Raw genomic sequence first — 19,145 nt, forward strand, 5'->3', positions numbered from 1 at the left:
TCCCTTAATCGAGTAGTGTTGATCACCTCAGGTGAAATGAACAAAGGAAGCCGCCGCGTACAATGCGAGACCGATGCAGGTAGGGAAGCGGCGAGTGGAGGGGTCGGTGGTGCACCCGCGTTTGAGTTCGCCATGCTCTAGGAGAGAAAAAGCAAGCACTGGCGTTGGCGGGGAAACTTGACGTGGGATTGGTTATAACAACCTAACTACTAAGCAATAGAGCAGCTTTCATTTATGAAATAGTTGGCAATTTACTTACTTTTTTTCTTTGCATTTGCCCGCATAGACAAATTCCTAGTTGTTTCGTTCACTCCACGTGCTTGAAAAAAGCATATATTAATTTTTTTTTATTTTGACAAAGCTTTCAGGGAACTTGCGAACGTTTATCTCTTTTTGGTGTTCCTGAAGGCGATATGCTGGCCCGCATATTCAACTCGCCCACACGGCGTATTCGCAATGTGAGCCATTGGTGTTTCTGTTACTCTTCCCCTCAAGACTATGATTGGTGTCGTGAAGTGTTGCGGCATGAAGACCTGGTGCACAATTTCAGAACAAGTTATTTGAAGACGAATCTCACCTATTACCTAACACGGCCGAATGCCTTCTCCATTGGAGCTGGGAGGAAATGGCACTGATCAATTAGTTTCAGCGAATGGCGTTTACAAACGAGGAAATCATACAGCAATTGCTTCCCATATTGGTCACACTTTTTCCACTGCGTTTAGCGCTTTCCGGCTATGTGAAATGCCCTGCTAAACACGGGCAGGACAGATTGCGGAATGCCACTGCTTCCCATCTTAAGCACTTGAGCAGCTGCGTCTATTGCACGATGATTCCACCCGCAGTACTACCGCAGGGCATTGTGCACGCGATGTTATTGGTGGGAATAACCTCTCGCCACTCGCGTACAGCGCATGCGCTACTGCAGTCCCATGCCAGCCTTTGCAATGCGTTACATTTAAGCTACATCATGCGCATTATGTCCTACTACCGTGCGCTAGTGGGAAGCACTCCAGATATCTCACCAATGGTATCTTCGACTGGTCGCCTCCATCCTCCGAATCAAGGTCGCTTTTGATAGTTCTGTTGAACGCAAGCCAACGGCCCCCACTGAACATTATTTTAGACAACAGCTATAGGAAGGGAGATGAAGTACTCGCTAAATATTTTTGCTTACTTTATATTTTTAGGAAATGTATCGCTTTCCTCACACCTATTAGCATATTTTAAAAACTGGTCATGCAGGGGTGGATACGTAGATGTGCTGCTAGAGAACGTGTGGTGCATGTTAGGGCCTGCACGTTTACCTCCGCAGCAGAGCATTAGCGTTATTCGCCAGTTCCAATGAAATGCTTCAGTGAGGCGTTTATCTGCTGTACAATACGGGTGCAGCATATACTCAGAATTGCCGTTAGGGTAGTTAGCCCATATGGTTTCGTGAAAAAGAGTCTAGACAGAGAGAATCATCTGCAAGCACATTCCCAACTTCAATACGAGTGGCGTCTTACGCAAGTTGTGGAAAGAATATGGCCTCTACTATGAAAACGCAAAGAAAAGCGAACCGTGCCCCTCGTTGCTCCTCCGAGAACACACGACCGTTGCGTTCTCTCCGTGCGGGAAGCCCCCCTTTTTCGTTTTGCGTGTGTGACTTTCATTCGTCTCACTCCTCGAAAGAAAAAAAAAGTAGAATGAAAGAAAAGCACAACGAGACGGAATTACCCGGGAGCCCGGGTCGTTCTAAATCAAGATGAAAGCGACTACGGAAACGATGATGGCTTGCACGGGGAAATTTCTCTACAGCTACCCCCGAAACAAACGAATACTGGCAAAAACAAAATCGATCGTCGTCTGCACTGCTCTCTTTTTCTTAGGCAAAACGAAACTGGGGCGTATGTTACTTCTCTTCATGGTCGCCATGTGCAGGATGGCAAGCAGACGCTCGAGCACCTCCAACTATGCGAGTGTCGCTGGACTGCGGCTTGCCCCATCTTCGACGACGATTGCGCAAGTCCGGACGCCTTCGGAACGCACACAGCCGACATTAGCCCACACGGAAGAGCTCGATGACTTGGCTTGTGCTTTCTGCGAAGGCGCCTGCGCAGTAGTCGAGAGAGCAGACGGCCTGCTTTACAAGGGCGTAACTTTATACGAGAGAGTTTTAGGCCAACGACAACAACACACCTAGCTCTCTCGCAGTAATTACCGTCTCCCGCATTGCGCGCACGTTAAGTAGCTGTTCCAGACCACTAGATGGGATGATTGCCGTATTATCCTACGGTTATCCGGGATGCGAGAGGGGTGCGGTGGGGGACGCTGGGTCGAAGTTCTCGCCTATTCCTTCAGTATCTACTTTCTCCATCTTCTACCCCAGCCGCCAGTAAAGCAAGAGGCTCCCCAGGTTAGAAAGTGTGTTGATAAACTATATCAATCAATCAATCAATCAATCAATCAATCAATCAATGAACTAATTGTTTATTTAACCTGCCCAGAAACAACCCAAAGTACTGGCACATGGATAGAAATTAACCAAAGTTAAGTCATTTAAATTTTAACAACTAAGTTTTGGGGTTTTACGTGCCAAAACTACGATATGATTATGAGGCACGCCATAGTGGGGGACTGCTGACAATTTTTTACCCCCTGGGATTCTTTAATGTGCACTCAAATGTAAGTACTCGAGCATTCTTGCAGTTCGCCTCCCCCGAAATGGGGCCGCTACGACCGGGAACCAACCCGCGCCCTTCCTCTTTCAGCAACGCAGTGCCATAGCCACTTAGCTACCGCGGCAAACCGAAAATTATGTAGCAGCAATAACAGTAATAATAATTTTGAAACATTTTATAACTTGTTGAGATAGCAGAGTCACAGCTGGCAGTGGAGGTATCAACGCAGAAAGAAAGAGTGGAGCAACCCAGGGTACTCAACAGCGAAGGGGAAAACACGCCGTGTCAGCGACCTATGAGGAGCGCCTATAGAGCGCACGGTGAGCCGCTTCACAGTCAAAGCATGCCTTCTCTCTCCCGGCATCGCACAATGGCCATCGGTCAACAGGGAAGCGGGTTCTGCGTTTGTCATGCCAGGCCGAGTATTTGCTCCGTCGTCCCATACACTGAGCAGCCGTCGTCCAGCGGCTGTCACGAAAGCCGCCGAGTCAATATCGCATCCGCCGGCTGCTCCGAGTTCCTCGCCCTTTCAACTATCCGCACATGGGTGGCCGGCTTGATTGAAAACTTGGTGCGGCTTCCCGGAGCAGAGGGCGTAAGAGAAAGCGAACGCGCGACAGTTCCACTCCCGGACATGGTGATCATCGGGCCGAGATGTGACCCAGTTTGCAAACAAGCGAGAAAGTTCGGGACTGAGGTGGCGGGTCAGTCAACTACGCAATAACTTATTTACCTCGGGCTTTGCGTCGATGGCACTGCGACTGGCCGGCTGATGACCAGGCCGAGCCGCGCCAATTTTGCGGACACCGAGGCGTTTCGCGAAGTTTCGCCGGTCGAAAAGTGCAAACAAGGAGGGGTTGATGAAAAAACGATTCGATTTCTCTCTCGGCGTGACTGAAAGGAGGTGATGAACTGTCTCGCGTTCTAGAAAGTACACGAGTTCCCAGTCCCTGCGCCAACAGAATGCCGAAAGTAATAACGAAGCTTCCCAAAGAAACTGATTGTGGCAAGAGATTAGTAAGCCTTGCGTCAACGAACGCCATGATCGATGTTTTGAATGCGGAAGGCCAGAATAACAGTGCAAAACATGAATAGCGCGAGTGGACAAACAAAACTCCACGGCTGTCCCCAATTTTCGAATGAGAACACTTCCCCCTAGCTGGGAACAGAGAGATGTCACGGGCTAAATATCCCGATGAATATTTCACCCCGCACACCTCCACCCATTATAATCACAATAGCAATATAGCAATATATAAATATAGCAATATAGCGATATAGCAAGGGAGATCAACGGTAAAGTCCCTTCTTAAAGACAAGCCGGTGTGATCCGTCGGCGTTGCAAAGAGAATAGGAAGAAGAGAAGGAACGATAGGGAGGTTAGCCATTGTTTGAAAGGAAGTTACATATGATACCAGGAGAGACAGAAATACATCGTCAATGAGGTGGATGCACGCAGAGACATCGATAAGGGATAATTTTAATTATTAAAATAACGTAGTGGCTATGCGCTCACCGGCGCATGATGACGGCTTGGATGGCATCGTAGAGGGGGTGAAAATTCTAAGATGGACGAAGCAGCGCATTTCCCGCGCACGACGGTTAGCCGCCTTCGCGGTCACGGCCGAGGTCGCTCCCACCGTGGTGGCCATGGCAGCCAGAAATACAGCGGAGCTATCGGCAAATAATGCGGTTAGATATATCTATCACTCCGCGCGGTTCATAGTTAACACACACACACACACACACACACACACACACACACACACACACACACACACACACACACACACACACACACACACACACACACACACACACACACACACACACACACACACACACACACACACACACACACACACACACACACACACACACACACACACACACACACACACACACACACACACACACACACACACACACACACACACACATATATATATATATATATATATATATATATATCCTTCTAAGACTCCTTGTGCAATACATTGCGCTGTGCCTTCTACATTTTATTTTCAACATTCACTCGCAAGTGATTACGCCAAATATTCATTCTGGGTATAAATTATAGTACGGTGCAACCGCGGTATATAAACTTTAAAAAATTTCTGTTCAAGTTCATAACATAACAGTAGACAATAAAGGGCCTAAAGGACCCTAATAAAGTTTTTCATCCATACCTTCATCGTGAAGAGCGATTATATCACACAGTTGTGCTTGGGTCTCAGGAACATATATATATATATATATACATATATATATATATATATATGATCGAGAAGAAAGTAAACCGAGGGAACTGATTTTTGTTACTTATAAGAAGCCAACACAAAATGACACCAAGGACAGCATAGGGGAAATTACTTAAGTTAATAATTGAATTACAGGAAGGATACATGAATAGACATGATAGTGGATGAAAAAAAAACAAAAAACAACTGGCTGCAGGTTGGATACGAACCCACGTCTTCGCATTACGCGTGCGATGCTCTTACCATTTGAGCTACCGCGGCGCCGTTTTCCCCATACACTTTCTGTGGCATTTATATTTAGCTACTAGAACTAACCTTGGGAATGTTAGCTAGCGCCACCACTAACGGCCTTGGCGGTGGATGTTGAACTTTGGATGTGGATGTGGACGCGGCAGCTTTAATGCCTTCATAGCGTGTGTGGGTTTACGGACCAGTTGTCTTCACCCAAAATGTTTACGTAGACGTGACGCCTGCGGCAGAAAGCATGTTGTGTCATTGTTTGTTGACTTCATTTCTGCCCAGCTATCACGCAGCACGATTTTAAAAAAGAGGAACGGCGTTACCCGAAGCAAACCTAGTGCGTATTGTTTCCAGTGCAGTGGATTAGCCGCCAGTAATTATTTCGTTGCTAAGATTTAATTAGGTAATTGTAATTAATTATCTAATTCGAGAATTACTGCCCTAATTCTCAAAGTGTCAATGAGAAAATTGTAGAGCAACATAAAAAGCTACCGATACAGCTTTCTGTTGCTCAATACGTGCCACATAAATGTGTTTTCCGAGCGTGAAAGGAGCCCGCGAATACACGCAGAATTGCCGCGCGACTGGTCGCTCGAGGCACTTTGCGTGTATTTGCGGGCTTCTTTCACGCTCGGAAAAACACTTTTATGTAGCACGTACTGAGCAGCAGAAAGCTGTATCGGTAGTTTTTCATGTTGCTCTACAATTTTCTCGTTGACACTTTGATAATTAGGGCAGTACTTATTGAGTTAGATAATTATTTAAAATTAGCTAATTAAATCTGAGCAATGAAAAAATTACTGGAGGCTACTCCACTGCACTGGAAACAATACGCACTAGGTTTGCTTCGCGTAATGCCGTTCCTCTTTTTTTTAAATCGTGCAGCGTGATAGCTAGGACACCCTGTATATATATATATATATATATATATATATATATATATATATATATATATATATATTAGCATGCGAGGCTTTATTAGTCACGTGCCTGCTCTCCCAAGATCACGTGTTACGTGTCGTCATCGGGCTAAGAAGGATATGTTCCACATCAACATGGTTCTGAGTGGCGCTGGCTAACACACCTAGGGCTAGATCTAGTAAACATAAATTCCCAAGTTAGTGGACGAATTGATTGCCGTCGCCGTAGCACAATTGGTAGTGCCACGCACGCGTAATGCGGAGGTTACGGGTTCGGCTCCCGCCGGCGACAAGTTATCTTTTTGTCCACTCTCATTTCCCTTTTCTTCCAATTCCAATTTCAACCACACTTAATTTCCCCGATGCTTTCCTTGGCTTCATTGTCTGTTGGCTTTATGCGGTTATGATTAACAAAATCGAGCCCCTCGGTTCCCCTTCTTTCGTTTATGTATTGGCGTGGCTATATACTTGTGCGCATACGTATGCAAAGGTTTGTCTGCGTCCACATAAGGAGCCCATTGACAGTGGATAAAATACCCTGTATGGGTCGGGTGCCCACTTTGACTTCTGAAACGTCGGTGACAATCAAGAATATACTATGCTCGGCCAATATTAGCGCAGAACGCGATACTGAAGACAGTCTGCACCAAATGGACTGGCGCACCCTTAGGCGGCCGCGAAGCAGGGGGAGTTGTCGGTCCCTTGCCGATTTGTGAAATAGCTGGAGCGTCGCTTTGTCGTTTTATAGAAAGGACAAAGACAAAAACGAGGGAGCGACTTCATGCTCTTACAGAACTGATTGACGCCGGAGATGGTCTCACCATTCGCGACGCTCGAATCCGCCCGATCTCCGCTGAGTTGAAACGATGCTTCGACTCCTGAGCCGTGCTATATCGTAGTGCGCTTGCCCTGGATGGAAGGATCCTCTGAGGGACATCCGCTCTCTTGCAGGAAATAAAGCATTCGAGGCCGGAAATTAAATCCCGGTTAAGGGAAAGAAAACCGGTGACAAAAATTCAGCCTTTGCATGAAGTGTTCTCCTCGCCGTCTTTTTTTTTTTTCTTTATTTTTTGGTTGCGCCTCAAACTTGGAAAATTGCTCTTTTAAGCTCGTAGTGAACATCGGTTTTCGGCTCTGCGGCGAGCAAGTTGGAAAAACAATTACTTATATGTGTTTGGCAGGCTCTGAGCCTACATTGAAGAGGAGACGATAAAAAATAAACCGAACACAAGTATTAAGAATTAACCGCTCCGTTGTGTGTTTCCAAAACAAAAAGCAAATATGCCCCAGCTATTGTTTACTTCCAACGAAGTTTTCAAGGTGAAAAATCATCCCCGTCTGTTTTTCTACGAGCAAAGAGCTCGTGTTCATTTTTGTGTGTGTGTGAGATATGACATACATACACACATACATACATATGCACACAGATATATATATATATATATATATATATATATATATATATATATATATATAAAGGCCAATGAAAGACTGGGAGGTTAACCAGAGGAACCTACCCTGTACTGAGGAAGGGGGAAGGTTATAGACAAGGAAAAACAATACAGAAATGTATCTGTGACCACTGTCACGCAGTTTGCGAAGGCGTTACAATGTCATACAAAGTGTCAACGTCACACTAACACATTTTACGTCACAGAGTGCACAGTCACAAATTGTCACACAGTCCGGTGTCCGGTATCTCTTGAATATTGCAGAATCGCCTTTATAGCGGCTCGGGCTGATGTTAGTGTACGCCAGTTTCCAGGAATTCCAATTTCCGTGAGAAGCGCAAACACATAGCCGAGGTGGTGAAGAGGGTTTTTAGCTTCAGCCAAGCAACGTTCTGTAGGCCACCCATTCTAATACAAATTCCCTACTCTTTCAAATACGTAAATCTAGGCAGCAGAGCAGTAGGCTCATGGAGGCGTGGCGGGGCGCTATATAGACAGCCGCGCTTTAGTGTAGCACGCATCCTTAAGTATGCACTTTAATGACTGTGAGGTAATTTAATTAAGGAATGCGTTGAACAAGGATGATAAGTGAGGTGGGTGAACTTCGTGCCTTTATGAATGCTTAGCAGTTATTCTGAGCGCGCGTCGTCAATCACCATCATTGACTAAGACATACCATGCGGCACAGAACCGTACTCAACAACAGTAGGGGGTATCGAGCAGACACGGTAAATATATCGGTGCGAACCTGTTGACCATGTTGCGAAGACGCTGGCGACGACTCCGCAGTTATCCGCGGGAGTCGGGCATCTGTGACAGAAAGTGTGTGCGAGTTCGTAGTTGTGATTGATGTCCGTTAGCGGGAAGTACGGCTCCATAAATTAGAAAGATGGAAACGACGCACGTACTGTCGTTCCTGTCTTTCTAGTACAGCATTCCGCGTTCAACGCTAAAGTGAAGCCCATAACAGCTGTCGCTGTCCACGAACCGTTTAATCACCACAGCACATTTTATTCGTTCTTTACTCACACACGTGCCTCAGTACCTGTGAGAGAGAGAGAGAGAGATAAATGAGATGGGAAAGGCAGGGAGGTTAACCGGAAGGTAGGTATCCAGTTTGCTACCCTGCACTGGGGAAGGGGAAAGGGGAGACAGAAAGATAAAGAAAAATGTACACACATAGAAAGAGAGGGTGATCAGAAAAAAAGCACAAACACACGCACACACACAAAGGAACTCAGGAGTGTCACAGTCGTTCAAGCAGGTCGCTTGTCCGGAGGAACCTCAGCAGTGCGCTCATCGCCTTCTGGTTTGAAGACCGTGTCAGCCGGCACTCGTCGTCTCGGTTCGTCTGCTCAGAAAGCGGCCGGTCGTCGAGGCGCGCCAGCGTCGTCATGGGCGTCTGTCTCTGGGAGCTGTAGCGGGGACAATGACACAAGATATGTTCGATTGTTTCCTCGCTGTCGCAACTATTACAGGTAGCACTGTCAGCCATTCCGATGCGGCAAGCAAACGCATTCGTAAGAGATACTCCAAGCCACAGTCGGCAGAGAGCAGTTGTCTCGATTCGGGAAAGTCCAGATGGAATATGTAGTCGGAGGGATGGATCCAAGCGGTGCAGTCGAGTATACTGGAAACCTGACGTGTGGAACACGTCAGGTTTCCAGTATACTCGACTACCTGTGAGAGAAATGTATTATTCTAAAGGAAGTGAGAATAATACTCGGAACCACCTGCTGCGGAACCCATAATTTTATAGGACCCGATTGTTCGAGTTGTTATACAATGACGCAGAGAGAAAGAGATAATGAAATAGGACAAGAACAGTGAGGTTGACCAGAACGAGTATTCGGCTTTCTACCTTACGCTGGGTGAAGAGGCCAAAGAATGTAAAGGTGCAAGCGAAATAATTGTCCGCACACCTCATGAGGTGCCTAACGTGCACAATCTGTCGCAACTCGTCGCAATAAAAAAAGAAAAAAAATGAAAAAAAAAAAAACACGGCAGTGTTTTCAAAGTTTCTCGGACCGACGTCATTTAAGAACAGGGTGTAATAATATTTCTTTTTAAATAACATTGCCAGGTGTGTCTAGCATTGTGAATGCCGCTGTTTGTGTGTTGAAGCGAAAGCCTCTCTGCGTCCGCAAACTTCCCGTTCGGGCCTATTGGCCGTTCAGTCGACCAAGGAGTTTGCATTTATGAATGCCACTCAAAACTGTAAACGTAATAAAAGAAAACTGAATCACTCCATGCAAAGCAGTACAAAAAAGCGGTGTTGTACTAGTGAGAAATCCAGGGAACACAGGCGCTGGCTTGTGAAGCCAGCTGAATTACCTTGTGCCCAATGCAAGCAAGAGCACGAGCGCACTAGGCTTACGAGCTGTGTTGTGATTCCTCTAGAAAATGGTATTACAACACAGTCGCTGTTGTCATTAGCAGATCGCGAGGGTATAGGTCACTTCCAATGACTCCGCAGTGACTGGGTAGCCATCGAGCGGTCGCGCCCTTGTGCATTACCCGGTGGTGAAATTGTCTCATCGGTGAAAGATTGCTCATGAGATTCATGGTGTAGTGCAGATGACAATATAGAGATGCTACCTGCTACTACGAGGAAATTGCGGTTACTGGCACCTATCTTTGAAGCATTGCAGTTTGAACTTCGGCAGGCTTAATTTTCAGTGAGTGACCAATTAGGACAAATGGAATACACATTACGGGTGAAAACGAAGCAAGTGGTCGCAACCGAACAGAAACGACAGATTAACCTAGTCTACTCCAGCTTTCATGGCGCAGGAATTAAGACCCGAGCCACACCGAGAAACAACACGCGCGGCGCGCCGCTGGCGGCAAAACACGGGCCGCGGAAACTGCCGCACGGCACCTTTTTGACGCCGCGGGAGGGATGTGCACTGAACCAATTTTTTCGCGGCTTGCCGCGCGCCGCGGACAGAGGAGACCAATGAGAGCGGCCCCTTCAGTCACAGAATTTCCTACGTTAATCACTAGAGGGAACTCTGGCGCTGCAATCGCTCAGCCACCATGGGAATGATGGGTATAGTGCATGGATTTGTCTGATCTTCGTGCTTGTGGATTCAGACGTTTTTGTGGTTTCGTTTATTACGCTTTATCTGGGCCCAATTTGACCTAAATTTCAAGCAATTTATACTTCCTTTTTTAAATACAGCAGATAATAAGATCCTGCAAGCACGCATAATGGCTGCTAATTGCAGTGGTTCCGCTTGTGTATGCGTCCGGGTTGTAATACCGTAGTTTCAATATCGGGCTTTTATGCTATAGAGATCCTGTGTTCGAATTCTGCCGTCGGAATATTTTATTAATGTTGATTTAATTATTTATTACGCAGTAATGTCTTAAACGTGATCACTTTAAAAAGTCACGAAGCCAATTGCAGCCCGAGGGATGAAGTTTCGGGAAATCCGTGTACTACCTATCCCTTCCATACTGGCTGCTTGCAGCTCTCGTAGTCACTAGCACCACAGCTCCATCTAGTAATTGTCTGAAGCTCTATGCCTTCTGAGTGGCGTGCGTGCAGGAAACTTGGTGTCATGCGGAACCACCCGACCACTTGATTCGCACTTGCGTCTGGTGTCAGCTGGGCGACACGTTTCGCATTATCGTCAGCACTTGTGCACGCTTTTTCTACATTATTGTGATGCTTTGCGATTGTTTTTTCCACCAAAGAGTCTAAGCCGAGACGTCCCGATGGAGAGAGAGGCTATCGCAGATAGTGCGCCAATATACGATTCTGTACGACAAGACGGACCCTGAGTACAAGGGCACGGAACCTCTTTCTAGTCTTTCGAACGTGTCGACGCCGCAACAGGAGAGCTCACATCACCATTACCATGCTCACTGTGGCAGCGAAGTCGTCGTCATCTTAACCTGACATGACTCGCGTTAAGAGCCAAGACCGAGTAACGTAAACACATCTACTCACACAGCACCGATCTGTCAGCCGCCGAAGAAAACAGCACGCGATATTTCGCGTGTATACACGCAGAGCTAGCGAGGGGGCAAGATTCCCATGCTGTCGCTTGACTGCCGCACTGGCTCACCGCAAGTCGGTGTGGATGCGCTGCCGCAGCAGTGTTTGGTCGCTGGTGCCGCGCCTCATGCGTTTTTTTTTTCTCCCTAGTGTGGCTGGGCTTTACAAAATTGTTGTAAGAAAATGCGCTGCAAGCTGGCCAAGTTTATAATGTACCCGTAGTTTTAGTGCGCAAGCATAAACCATAGGTACCATACAGGTGTGTTCAACACCACTTGGTGTATGTATGTAAGCACAAGCAGTCAAGCCATCTTTCGGTCGCTCCATTTGCGAACAGGACCTAAAAGGACAGTTAAGTTCAAAATTAGGGGACACAAATTTCAATGGGTTTAAATTTGCGGTGGCGTTTTGCATTAGTTTAAGGAACTGCAAATAATCCGACCACAAGCAAAGTGTTTTTAATAAAAAAATCTACAATCACAATTTGATCTGCCCGCTTCAGAGTAGAACTGAAACACCACTGCGCACTGGGAGTTTCGCAAGTTATTGAATGCGTAATTGGCAATGAGGAGCAGTGTATTTAGGCAGAGATTATACCTGCCCTCTAGAAAAACCGTAATGTATATAAGATAACAGGTCACAAAATGTGTGCACGTTGCACGCTATGGGACAAGGCCCAAACTTAAGCGGGAGGTGCCTAACTTCAGCATTTAGCGCGGCCTTATCCCATTGGAAACGCTAAATACTGCGTCTTACCGGGCGCCAAACAAATCATTTTCGACGCACAGAGCAAGAGCGCGCGCACTCTGCGTACTAGGGATGGTCGGCCCGCTTCCGTCCTCGCCATCACATGACGAAGAGCGGCTCCAACACGGGACGACATCTCGGCAGGCGCTGTCCTACCTGGCTCCAGAGAGGCACCGATCGATAGTATTGGGACAAAAGAACGAGAGGGCACAATGGTGCGCGCACACACACACGCACACACACACACACACACACACACACACACACACACACACACACACACACACACACACACACACACACACACACACACACACACACACACACACACACACACACACACACACACACACACACACACACACACACACACACACACACACACGTGCGCACGGAGCCAGACCCAAATCGCAGCCTTAATCGACGGCGGCAGCAGGCGAACGGCCTATATAGCCGACGCCACGCTAGAGGGGGCAATCTATAATAATCCTCGGGGCGCCAGAAACACCACAGTCGGAGCAGCGATGCCGTTTCTCTTTCTCCCTTGCCCCGTTCTGGCACTTCACCCTTTCCCCTCGCAAAGCCATCCAAAAAGAGCCACCTCCAGCCCCGTTCCATCTCGCCGTATACTCCCCACCCACCGGAACCTCAGCTGCGTTGAATTATTCAGCCTGCCACTGCTGCGTCCACCGCCGCGCCCCCCGGAACTCGCTTTCTCGAGGCTGTGCCGTCGATATATACGGCGTTGTCAAGATTCAGAATGCGCGCACTCTGATGGCAAATAAACGCGGTACTCAATACTATGCGGCCGTGTTGCACACCCCTCAAACGAGGGAATGTAAATCAAATCTAGGAATTGGTGCATTTATCGATGTCTTGGTTGTGCTGTTATTTTTCTGTTGTTCGCAACAAGCGGAACAAATAAGGCTTCTGTTCGTGTGCATCGCTTTCTCTCTCTCTTTTTTTTATTTGCGATTCCTAGCAGTAAAAACAGGCAACAAGGAGGGGAAAATGAAGATGGCATAAAGAGGCGCGAACTAAGCAAGTGTTTCATTGCTCGGCAACAACCTGTTCAGCTCCTGGGACGTAGGAAAAACAAAAGTTAATGAATAGCCTAGGTAGGGGAAACAGCCCGTACAGATATAGTATAGGCCAGCGCCTTCGTGCGTGCCCATATAAATTGCATGCTTGCGCATGCACCTCGTCTTTGATGAATCCTGCAAGCTACGCGGGGCTTACATCATCGCTGTTGCCGATGCCCCCAGACAGCCTGCGGCTGCTCGAACGGAAGGGTGCAGCTGCATTAAACGGATGCTCGACCAAGCGATGGCCCAGTGAGTGTTTCAGGGGTTGCCTGTACATGCTTGCGCAAATGCCTATCTGCCTGTTCTCTCTTTTTCTTCTTCTTCTACGAAGCTCAACTATCTGCGAGCGAAGAGCAGGTCCTAAATGAGCCAAAGCAGCCACTATGGGATAAAAGGCGCCGAACGAAATTTGTGCCACAAAATTGCTTGATTGTGAAAGCTCGTCGGGAAAAAAAGAGTGCACAGTTGTGTGCACTTTTGCAAAACTGCCAAATACCATTCGCGGTCTAAATGAGAAACGTTCCGCAAAATCTTCGTGATTGTCCAATGCCTGAAAACAGGCTAAGGAATGAGAGACGTAAGAGTAGTGTTCACCCGCTCCACCGCAATGGGACGCATTGGGACCTTTCACGTTCGAAATTGCCGTCATTAAGCAAGTTACGGCACAGAACACCGTGTCATCCAATCTGAGCCATGAGCAAAGGCATGGCGAAAAAATGTGGCACAAGAACTCCCTCACCGGTTTCCTCCACTCGTCGAAACCGCTCTGCCACGGTGCGAACGAACGATTCGTCTCTCCAGCAGAGAGAGAGAAAATAGAGCTCTTTAATGAATCATAGACTGGTTTGCACGGCGGCACGCCTAACCTGCTACGACAGATGGGCATGATGAAAAGTGAAATGATATGCACAGTACATGGCACAGATACACAACACACACAAAACGCACAACACTCAACAGAGTAAAGTATGTCATTGAGAGCAGTTTCTCTGAGGAAGTCTTGAGCTAAGACATGCTTCAGCAACAAACGCACTTTTAAACTTACAGCAGGGTTCTACGTAACTTATGCTGCACCTGCTTCAAGGAACAACAGCCGACCTCCCCAAACAGAGATAACCCTCTGTATACTTTCTGAGAAAAACAATAGCGTTACAGTTATTTTTGCGAAGTGGACATTATTTGAACATTGATCGGCTTTAATTCCGTAATCGCAACCTGTATGCTAAACAAATTATTGAAATAAAAGGCGGATATCAGAGAACAGGTACACTTAAGATTTTCATCCATTTGCTGATGTTCTTAGTCGATAATAATGCGATGCGGAAAAAAAATATTATCTCCGATCTTAGTCAATCAAATTCCTTTTCCTTCTTAACCGCCGACGATACCCGTGGCCACACCCCACACTTACGCGAGAAGAAACAGTTACGATCAGGCAGGTACGGACTAACGCATATGTTACACACAGAACACTTGCACGTCATGTTCCCTACACAATACGACTATCAATTCAAACTTTGCGCATCACACTGCACACTATTCCATATGATGTAGGAATGCCCACACGCCATATCCCTACAACGCAACTCACAATTCACCATCGAGCAGTGGGAGCACCAGCTGACCAGCACCCGCCCGAATGACCAGCGCAAGCTGGTGGACCGGGCGCGAGGACGGCTCGGCGCTAAGGCTTCTTCGACTAAGGGAGGCCTGCCGCAATAGGAGAACAACCGTCTGCTCAATAAAAGTTTATTCATCATCATCTTCCTAAAGAGCGTACCTTATACACGGCTGAGTTTCATATTGGGGCTGCGTGGTGAAAGTAGCAATTTCGGTACCACTCCTTGGTCGTTCCAAGAGGTGCTGTTTTGATAAGCTGAAAACTGAGTCATTGAGCTTTAGAACTTCAGAGGACATTCAATTTCAGCAGAAAATTCTTCGCAATTATCTTTTTTTCTCTGCACAAAGCAGCTTCCGAATTGTAACCATTTCATATACTCCCAAGTTTCGAACTTCATGCGTAATTTGGAACAATTTTTTTTTGCCGCAAAACCAGTCCCGCTCATGCATGACGTGCTTGATATGCATGTAGAATCAATTTCTGGCAGACATTTACTATTCGTTGTCTATATGCTAAATTATTGGCAAATAGCGATGGTTTCATATAAATACCGCACTTTTCTCCAGCTCCTCGCCCACAATGGTCGTTGGTTGCTGATGTCACTACAGATAATTGCTGCAGGCAAAACTTTTACCATGTAGAAAAGAGACAATATAGACTGCCCCTGATGAATGCAAGCAAGGTAAACAGCATATAGTTCTTGCCCGTTAGCCTGAACAAAAGCGCAAAGATGCAGCACGAAAGTTCTAGAAACATTTGGACTAAAAAGCAGCCATAGGAAGATTAATATTCAAAAGCTGGAGATGAGCAAGAGAAGGTTTGAGGAGTGGTAGAGATGGCTGATAGAATAGATGATCATTCAGGGTATGAAGGAAACGTAGGCAACATGAATTACCCTTAAAGGTAAGGTGACACTTGTTACCGTACCGGAGACAACGAAACAGCCCCTGAAATATATTCGTACAAGGTGCTTAAAAATGCGTTTGAAATTCCGTAAAAAAGTAGGAACATCCGATCATTAAGCGACTTTCTAAGAAGGGTTTTTACCACAGCGGAGTACACATTAATCGAGGTATTAATTGGACAAGTAATTATGAAAATTAGACTACTTAACGTTTTAGCTGAAATTGTCAGACGACGGACACTAATGCAGGAATCGAAGTGCGCCATCTGAGGAGTTCATCAGGCCTATAATCTGAGGACCATCCTAATCAAGCCGCAATGACTATCCCTTCATGTTCCCCCGACGGTGACGAATAAACAGTCGCGGTACTCAAGGGCCTCTATTAAGAGTTTGGCAGTTGCGCTCTTCAGTGGTACAGTTTTCATTTCCTGAAAGAAATTCGCCGTATTTATTACTGCTGCTGAAATTACCAGCGCCAGCTTGTTGCATGTCTGGAACCTGTTATGAACTTATTGGATGACGGGCTTCGTGTCTTGCTTTCGAATCAATCGTCTGGCTGCTTGAGTAAAACGTTTATTGGTCTATTCTGCATAATTACTTGTTTAATTACTGCCACGATTTATTTTAAAGTGTAGACCTCTGTGGTAAAAGCGATACCGAGGAAATCGCTTAATTATCGCCCCTTCCCTATATTTAAAAAATATTCCAAATCATTTTCTGAAACATCTTGTATACTTACCTAATAACAAGATTTGATTGCACTCCATGGTATTTCTATAGGCCAGTGCATGATTACAGATCAATATTGCGCCTTTAATTCACCTGAAATTTTTCTCGTTAATTTGCGTCTTAATTAGGACAACAAGCGGTCTTGTTCGCACCAGGACTCTGATGTCGTGCGAGGCAAACACCCGAGTTAAGAGCCGTTTGGTTTTCTAGGCGCCTTTCAGTGTGCAAATGCTTTTAGCATGACCATAAAAAAACTGAAAAAAAGAAACGTTTCACTGTAAGTTTTAGCGAAGGTGAAGAGCAATCAGCTTGCTAGATGCCAACATTGGTCGGTACTCGATGGCTTTGGTGTATATACGAACTGCCCTTAGAATTCCACTCAGACGAATAGTTTGTACGCGTTCGTACTTTAGTAAGTGAGGAGAGCGCTAAAGAGCTCAAGTGCACAAGTGCGAGGAGGTGGGTCCGCACCGCCGTAGACTTTCGACAGGTGTTTATTTTAAAACAACCGCTGCTTTCTCCTTCTCCCGCTTACGACTGCTTCAAAAAGGGCCATTGTTGTGCCAGTTGGTCTTGCATAGCTGAGGAGGGGAATTAGCGCAACAAAGGACACAGACACTAGAAGGGGAGAGGAAGACAAGCGCTCATCAGCTAGCACTGCTTCCACTTGATACCTGAGAATCCCAGCCCTTATCTTATACGGCGAATCCTTACCGCGCTTTGTAGCACTTAGCGAAAATTCCTCAATGACAGATGACGCCATCGCTCATGCCTCGTCATCTGTCGACGGCGCCAAGAGGTGCTGTCCGGCTTCTCCTTGGCACACGTACCTTCTAAACTCGGCCGGTATGTTCCGTCTATGACGTCAGTGCTCGTACCAACCAATCCAGGTGCTCCTATGTTGCCAGTATGCATCCACTGTTTCTCGTGTTTCCTCCTCTCGACGCAGCGCGCTCGCGGGGAAATTGCTCATTATCTTCTGAACGCAAAATCCTGTTAACGTCTCATAGAACGCTAGCGCAATAAAGTTATTATATGCTTAATTAAACAATTGGAACATAGAGTTGAAAGTTTATCCGAAGTACCAGCGTTGTTTGCTCACCATATCCAGAGAGACAGGAACATTGCTTTTGGAACACTGGCATGCAGAAATCTAATTAACTTCGTACAATCCAGGGTTACGGAATAGAACTAACAGAGATAGGCATGCGGTGTAATCATACCATGTAGGGCACGTATTAACTCTTTTTTTTTCGTATACGATAATTTCTCCGTGCTAGTATTACAACGTGTTTATTTTTTAAATTAAATTATGGGGTTTTACGTGCCAAAACCACGATCTGATTATGAGGCACGCCGTAGTGGGGGACTCCGGAAATTTGGACCACCTGGGGTTCTTTAACGTGCACCTAAGTCTAAGTACACGGGTGTTTTCGCATTTCGCCCCCATCGAAATGCGGCCGCCGTGGCCGGGATTCGATCCCGCGACCTCGTGCTCAGCAGCCCAACACCGTAGCCACTGAGCAACCACGGCGGGGGACGTGTTTATTGCAATACATACAACCTACTGGAACTAACAGCCCTAAAAATGTCGAATCAATGCAGAATTAGACAATTAGAGGCAATGATATAAAACAGCAGATATGAGTACAAGTATATAAACAATCACTCATTCGAACACTTCCATTTGGTTTACGTTTGTTTACCGCGCTTATTTTAAAATATATGATGTCTGGGAGATCTCGGCACCTTTTTCTTTTTTTTTTTTTTGGGGGGGGGGGGGGGCGACGGCTGCTCCTCTTCACATATAAATGCCAAAAATCAAGGTCATAGGTACGAGCAAATCACATACATACACACTCAAACTCAAATACAACTCATATAAATAACTCAAACGCACATAATCTTAAATCCAAGCCCCATAAATAAGTGAAACTCAGTCTCCAAGTCCAGTCACATAACTACACCAAGTCAGCGCACAGTAGAAAGGCGGAAATTTATATTTGAGTGTATGTCCACTGTCAGTTTCAACGCTGAACAGCAATGTCCCCTCCTCCATCCAACAGCTTTGGTTCCATTTGAACTGAAACGCATTGCCTCCAAAGCCCAGTGCAGGTGCGCTAAAAAGTTTGCAGCATTTTACTCTTTACTGCTTCCTACTGAAAGTTGTTAGTAAGATGCTTGTAACTTTTTTCGTGAGAATCCGACACCAGGGTGTCTCTATCCTTTTTTTTTCTTTTTTTACAAGCATCGCTTAGTCTGTCGTTTACATTGGCAGCTAATAAATAAGCCAATGCCCCTCACTCAAACTACTGAGGGTATACAAATCTACAACAATTCTACAAGTGTGCAGCGCGAATTCAAGTAAGAACTGTGTATGTCGGTTTCTGTTTAACATATGTTGCGTTTATACAAATATGATTTTGTTAGCCGCTATAATATTTTTGTACTACCGTAATATTGTTGATGTCGCAGCCTCTTTCGAAAACAGACTGCATGCCTATAAAGGATAGCCTCG

The sequence above is a fragment of the Dermacentor silvarum genome, chromosome 1 (genome assembly GCF_013339745.2).
Source record: "Dermacentor silvarum isolate Dsil-2018 chromosome 1, BIME_Dsil_1.4, whole genome shotgun sequence".
Lineage (NCBI taxonomy): Eukaryota > Metazoa > Arthropoda > Arachnida > Ixodida > Ixodidae > Dermacentor > Dermacentor silvarum.